Genomic DNA, 7,578 nt, shown 5'->3' with positions numbered 1-7,578 from the left:
GATGGTCTCTGTTTAGCTTCATTGCCACCACTTTGACACCTTGTGGTTACTGCCACCCTCTGCTGTTGGAGAATATCCTCCTTGGTCTCAGTCCCTCAATGTGACTAAGAACCCCTGAAAAGCACCTAATGTTTGGCCTTCATCACCACTCCTGGCAAGGCATTCCTGGCTCCCACAACTCTGGGTAGATACCCATGATACCTAAACCTTCCTCCCTTTGCTTTGGGCAAATTTCATCATGTTTGCTACCCCCATCTGGATTTCAGGCAGACCAAAGGGCATCTTTCACCGAGTTTCTGGTCTTCCAGCAGCTCTGGATGCTCTGCTCAGGGAACCACCCCTATGTATCCCATCGAATCCTAGACTCTCTATGTCAGCAATTCTCTGCTGACCATTGCCTGATGCCCTTTTGGTCAAAATTGTTTGTCAATGAAACCATTCCCAGGAAGGTGATGTGGCAAAGTCCTGCTGACTGGGACATTGTGTGGTACCAGGGCCAGACAAATCTTCCGCAACACCTGAACCAGGTAGAACCTCAGCACATAGCAGCTTTTGGTGCCCTTGCTCTTTGGTTCCACGCACAGCCACACACAATCATGGCCATGCCGGTTACACTCTTGCCCCCATTGATTGATGACGAACATGGTCCTTCTCCAGACTCTACCCATTTTGGACCCCCACATGAAGAGGAAGACTGTTTTGGGAATTGCCAGGGTGAAGGTGTGGGGATGGGCCACACCTGCCCCACGTGCAGCAGTACCGAGAGTTCCTTGCACCTTGCACCTTGCACCTGGCACCTGGTTATCAGATTTTCGCCGATTGATAGAGTTGGGCATCTCTGTGGTTCTCGCTGTCTCCTGGATATGGGGGTCTCTGTACTGCTCCTGGTCTCCTGGAGCTGGGGGTCTCCAAAGTGCTCACCATCTCCTTGAGTTGGTGTATTTTTCTCCACCAGCCCCACATGACAACCAAGACCCCTGGATGGAGGGCAGAGGCACAGAGAGATCAGAGCGAACACGGGTAGTTTCAACAGGTTGGGGTCAATCCAGGTGCCTGGTAACGGGAGGAAACCAAGGGGGAAGGAGGATGCAGGTCATTCGATAGCAGGACATTGCGAGAGAGTGGATTCCTCGGACTCTTGAGGAGGGAAGGCGCTGGTTGATCCATCGGTTTAGGGGGGGAAGGGTATAGACATGGCAGCTGACTGGAATTGTCAGCGGGGTACTGAGACCTGGTGGAGGAGGGGAAGGAGGGTGCAGTTGTATTCCGACGAGAGGGTGCTAAGGGAGAGGCAACATGGGTGGAACCTCAAGACAAGGGTCCCCTGATTGTTTGCAGGAATGGGATTTGTGAAAAGACTCATAGATATCCAGCACAGAGCATCTTTTGTCACCCTGCCATCAGGAAGGAGATGTGGAGGTATAAAAGCAGAGCAGCCAGGCAGGGAAATAGCTTCTTCTCACAGGCCGTGAGATTGACAAGGCAACATGAGCTGGATGGGAGCAAAGAATGAAAAAGGGGAGAGGAATATGGACTGATTACAACAGCCTAGCCAGCAGGAGAGAGGGGCCGAAGGGCCTGTTTGTGTGTTGTCTATCTGGACCAGCCTTTTGTGTTCAAGCTTTAAAAAGCCAACCCATTTTTTAATTTAATAACAATGGTACAGAATGAATCAAGAGACAAGACGTCTGTCCAGCAGCGAGCATCGAAGGCACTTCCTGAAATGGAGGCTCTGGAACCACAGGGAGGTTCTGGCTGCAATGAGGCCTTGCTTCTTCTGCAAGGAGGAGAGGAGAGGCAGGGGAAATGCAGGGGAACAGGTGGTGAGGGAGGGGATAGGGATGCCTTCCTCCATTCACCTCCCATTTCCTCTACTCCGTAGCCCTCCTCATTCCCCTGCCCGTTCCCCTCCCCAACCCCTCAACACCTGGACTGGTCCCAACATCCGAAGCGAGGCAACGACTGCACACTTGTAATAGGTTGTCGGGGCGCCGGTAGCAGGTTCTCCACCTCCCCCGACTGAGACATTGGTTGGAGTCTAGAAGTTCTTCTTCTTGCTGAGAGATATTTCCACCCCTCAGAGAGTCTCAAATCTCAGCAGTGGGACCATGGCTTATATTACCCAAAAGTTTGTTTACTTATAGCTTATCTCTTTGAATAACTGATTTAATTATCTTCAAGGTCTCCTGACAGTCTGTGACCAACAAAAGACAACTGCATCTCTGGGCCTCATGGTGGAATTTAGATCATGTCTTCTGATTCACATGTATACATTCTTGCATAAGCTGGTCGAAATCCTCCATTACAATTCCATAGAATGAATTTGTGATGTGATTTATAACCACTCTCTAACCTTGTTATGTGAGTGAGTCCCACATTCTGAACTTGTTATATCAGTGAGATCGACACTGAAAATGTTATGAGAGTGAGTTCCACAGTATAATCTTGTTTTCTTAGTGAATCCCACATTGTTAACGTTATGTTAGTGAGTCCCACAGTGTAAACTTGTTATGTGAGTTATTTTCGCAGTGTGACCTGGTGATGTGACTGTGTCCCACAGTTTGACATTGTTGTGTCAGTGAGTTCGATATTGAAAATGTAATGTTAGTGAGTTCCAGAGTGTAACCTGGTTATTACACTAACCTTGCTCTGTGAATCAGTTTAAAGTGTTACATTGTTATGGAAGTGAATTCCTCAGTGTCGTCCTTGTTTAGTTAATGAGTCTCAGAGTGTAACATTGGTATGTGAGTGAGTTCGACAGTATGACCTTGTTATGTGCGAGATTCCCACAGTGTAAACTTGTTATGTGAGTGAGTTCCACAGTATAAACTTGCTATGTAGTGAGTTCCACAGAAACTGTAGAAGAAAAACTAGTTGTGAATTCCTTCTTCACTGCTGCAATGTGGAACGCTGGTCAATCGTTCCAGACTGTTGAGTTGAAGTGAATGAATAAACTCCCCTGGATCACGTGATCTCTATTGCCAAATCAGCTTCCTGTAGATCTTTTCAAATCCAACTGCCTGAGTCACCTGACTCCAGGTGCTGCTTTCAGATAAAATCCTTGCTGACATCTGATAAATGATTGATGTATAAAGAATTATACTGAACCAATTTATTTCTTACATTGAGATCCTTATATGGATCTGCCCATATTAGCCAATCATATACAATATTCAGATCCATTACCCACCTTTATCTTGACTCATGAACTCCTCATTTAAAAGTTCCTACTTATAATAAACAGGACATCAGAGAAGTAAATTTTTTAACAATTCGTCTTTATAAGGAATTTCTATTTCAGTACAACATAGTTGGTCCAAACTTATCCTTCAAATATGCTCTTCATTGGAAATAGAAAAAAAGATTGCTATGAGTTATACGATATTTATTTCTCAATTGCTCAAAGGACATTAATTGACCCCTTTCATAACAATCTTCCACGTTTATAATCTCCTTACGAAACCAACTATCCAGAAATTGATGATCCTTTGAAAAAGAAATGAGGATTTTGAATCAAAGCTATTCTGGGTGATGTACATCCACTTACACCAATTTCATCATTTATTTTATTCCATATATTAATCAAATGTTTCAACAATGGTGTATCTTTATCACCAACCATTAATTTCAATTCCCACTTTTATATAAATTCTTCTGCTTTTCACTCTCCTATTTTATTTGATTCTATTTTAACCCTTTCAAAAAAGAACCAAGAAATCTCATTTGAGCTGCTCGATACTAATTTTTTAAATGAGGAAGCTGTAATTCTGTCAATGTAGAATTTGCATTGAGAGAAACGCAGCGGTCTTTAGCGATCTTATTGAATTGGTTAAAATGGCATAACATGAGAGCAAATATTCCGGAGGAGTGTGGGCCACGTAACATGGGATTCACTCGGAAATGGGTTCACATAACATAAAACCATGATGCAGAAGAGGTTGTCTTGGTCTTCCGCATGATATAAATCACAAGATATAGGAGCAGAAGTAGGTCCATCGAGTCTATTCCACCATTCTTCCACTCAGCCCCACTGCCCAACTTTCTCCCCTTAACCCATAATTACTTGACTAATCAAATACCTGTCAATTTCTTCCTTAAATAAACCCAATGACCTCAGTTCCACAGATTCACGACCCACTGACAAAATTTGTTTTAAATCGACACCCTTTTATCCTGAAATTATGCTCTCTTGTTCTAGAATTCCCTACCATGGGAAACATCTTTGCCATATGTACTCTGCTCAGGCCATCCAGCATTTGAAATGCCTCTGAGGTCCCCCTTATCCTTCTGTATTCCAACTAGTACAGTCAAAGTGTCAACAAATGTTCCTCATACACTAACCCTTTCATTCCTGATATCATTCCAGTAAATCATCTCTGAACCTTCCCCAACACCAGCACATCTTTTCTCAAATACGGCACCCAAAACTCTAAATCTGATTGAATGGAAAGGTAATTCTCCAACGACACATAAACAACAATTAAATGATATTATGTCTGTTGAAATTTACAAAAAATTATTAAAGAGTCAAATAATAACTTTCAAAAGATGCCGGAGCCCATTTATGGACAATTATCATAACCTGAAGCTTGGTGCTGTGTTACGAGAACAGAGGATCCCCAAACCCAGCAGCAATAGATATTCACCAAGACAAATGGTTACATAAACAAGAGTTGATTTTAATTATCTTTAAACATGAAAACAGAATTACACTTTAACTGATCACTATTTTACTACTTGAATTTACTTTATCTAACTTAGCCCCCTTCTAATTCTAAGTGCACGTGTGTGTAATATGTCTGTAAGTTCAGAAAAGTTATTAGGTTCACAGTTCAATCTCACTTCTCATTCCTCCAAGTTCACTGGTTGCAGGCCATTCTTATACTGTGTATAGAATTTAACATATATAAAGTTCACCAGGCTTTGGTGCTCTAAAGGTGAATGATTACCACTCGGAAGGTTCTTGTTGGTTTTCAGAGAGAGTTGTTCAGGGAAGCATTAGTGTTTTTTTTGACAACGTACCAGCATCTGAAGTCCGTTATCTCTTCAGAAAAGCTCTGATAGCTTAAGAATGGAGCAGAGCTGAGCCGGGACTTTTCAGGTATTTAAGGGAGTGTGTAGGCAGGGTTTGTTCTGGACCAACAATCTCACCAAATGACTCTGCTTGAAATCAAGATTCAAACCATTTTGAGGAATACAACAGGAATGGTTCAACAAGAACCTGGTGTTCCCTGATGAGTTTTCTTTCAATAGTGGAAATGATTTTTTTTTAAAAGCCCGTTAATTTTCCTGATACAGATCTTTGTGTTTAACTTTCAGGTTGCTATCTGTTGTTAACTTGGAGGCCTTTAATGGGGTGACTGGGTGGAATCTTTGCTTTAACCAAGCAGTTCTATGCAATTTTCCAGCTGTAGGATGAGGTGCAGTTCCTTGCAAGTTTAGCAAGTGGGATTATGATGTAAAACTGCAAGTCACAGCGCCATTTTTGTTTTTGAAAATGCAAATATGAAAATTTTAACTTTGGTCTCCTTGGTTTGCTTAAGTTTACAGAGGGGATGTTGGGTCAAGCTGAGAAGACAGTGTTGGATGATTTGGCGAATCTGCAGGGCAAAACAGAAAGTACAAAACAAGGGACTGAAAAAATAATGAAGCAGACTGAAGAGCTGTTGCAACCAAACCCAAGTAAAGAATTTAATTTTGTGCAGCGTACTTTAGAGACCAAACAATTTCGGCTTTTAGTGGTGACCTATTTAAATGAACAAAATCTTATTAGAATTGAAGTTTATGGAATGTTCAGAAGTTGCCACAAAAAGAAATGAGCATATAAATTAGATATTGTAATTAAGATAAATGAACAATACAATGAGCATGGTGTCACAGTATCTTCCTCACTCTACCATACATTACCGTTAAAATTTCTCCCCAATATGAACCGATGTCAAAGTATATACCAGAATTTATCATACCACACTGTTAAACTTTCTCCGCATTGTGAATCCGGTGTCACAGTATCTGCCTCAGTCCTCCGTACATCACCATTAAACCTCTCCCCAATGTGAACCTGGTGTCACTTTATCTGCCACAGTTTATTTTACATCACCATTAAACCTCCTTCTTACTGTGAACCCAGTGTCACAATATCTTCCTCAGTCATCAATACATCAGCATTAAACCTCTACCCACTGTGAATCTGGTGTCACTTTATCTGCCACAGTTTATTTTTTTAATCACCATTAAACCATATTCCCACAGTAAACCTGGTTTCACAGTGTCTGCCGCAGTTTATTGTATATCATTTTTAAACCATCTCATTACTGAAAATGCGGAGTAACAGTATCTGACTCAGTCTACCGTACATCAACGTTAAACCTTATACCCACTGTGCACCTGGTGTCACAGTATCTGACACAGTTTATAGTATATCACTGTTAAACCTTCTCACTACTGTAAACTCGGTGTCACTGTATCTGCCAAAGTCTACTGTACATGAACGTTAAATTTTCTCCCCACTGTGAACCTGGTGTCACAGTATCTGACACAGTTTATCGGACATTACTGTTCAACGTTCTCACTGCTGTGAACCCAGTGTCACAATAACTGTCTCAGTCTCCCGTACATCATCGATGAACCTTCTCCAACTGTGAACATGGTGTCACTGTATCTGCCTCAGTCTTCCGTACATGACCATTAAATTTTCTCCCAACTGTGAACCTGGTGTCACTGTATCTGCCTCAGTCCTACCATACGTCACTGTTAAACCTTCTATCTTCTGTACACCTGGTGTCACATTATCTACCTCAACATACCATACATCACCGTTAAACCTTCTCCCCACTGTACTCCTGGTGTCACATTATCTACCTCAACATACCATACATCACCGTTAAACCTTCTCCCCACTGTACTCCTGGTGTCACATTATCTACCTCAACATACCATACATCACCGTTAAACCTTCTCCCCACTGTACACCTGGTGTCACATTATCTACCTCAACATACCATACATCACCATTAAACATTCTCCCCACTGTACTCCTGGTGTCACATTATCTACCTCAACATACCATACATCACCGTTAAACCTTATTCCCATGTGAACCTGGTGTTACAGTATCTGACACATTTCATAGTATATCACTGTTAAACCTTCCCACGAATGTGAATCCTATTATAAAATAATGCTCCCCTTCTAAATCTCACAGTATTCTAATCCCCACCTATTTAAAAGATTCCAAAAAAAAGAGAAAAATCAATCCCCAAACGAGCTACTCAAAAGTAGTAGCTCCTTAAAAATCTGGGTGTGGTAAAGTCCACAAGTGGCAGGTGACTAAAGGACTCAGTGTCAGCCACTCCCCCTGTCAGACTTTCACAAAGTATTGAAACAAAAACATTCAACCCAGTGATTCCAGTCCCAATGATTGTTCCGGATCTTCAATATCGAGAAGACTTTGCGTCAATTCAACTTTTTCATATTCTTTCCATATTTTCCAATCTTCCCATTTCCATTACCATTGACCCTTCTCTTCGGTGACATTGGTGACGATCGCCCATTTCCTTGTACATCTGGCAATGAATC

This window comes from Narcine bancroftii, unplaced genomic scaffold, assembly GCF_036971445.1.
Source record: "Narcine bancroftii isolate sNarBan1 unplaced genomic scaffold, sNarBan1.hap1 Scaffold_164, whole genome shotgun sequence".
Classification (NCBI taxonomy): Eukaryota; Metazoa; Chordata; class Chondrichthyes; order Torpediniformes; family Narcinidae; genus Narcine; species Narcine bancroftii.
Note: the sequence above shows the minus strand (reverse complement) of the source record.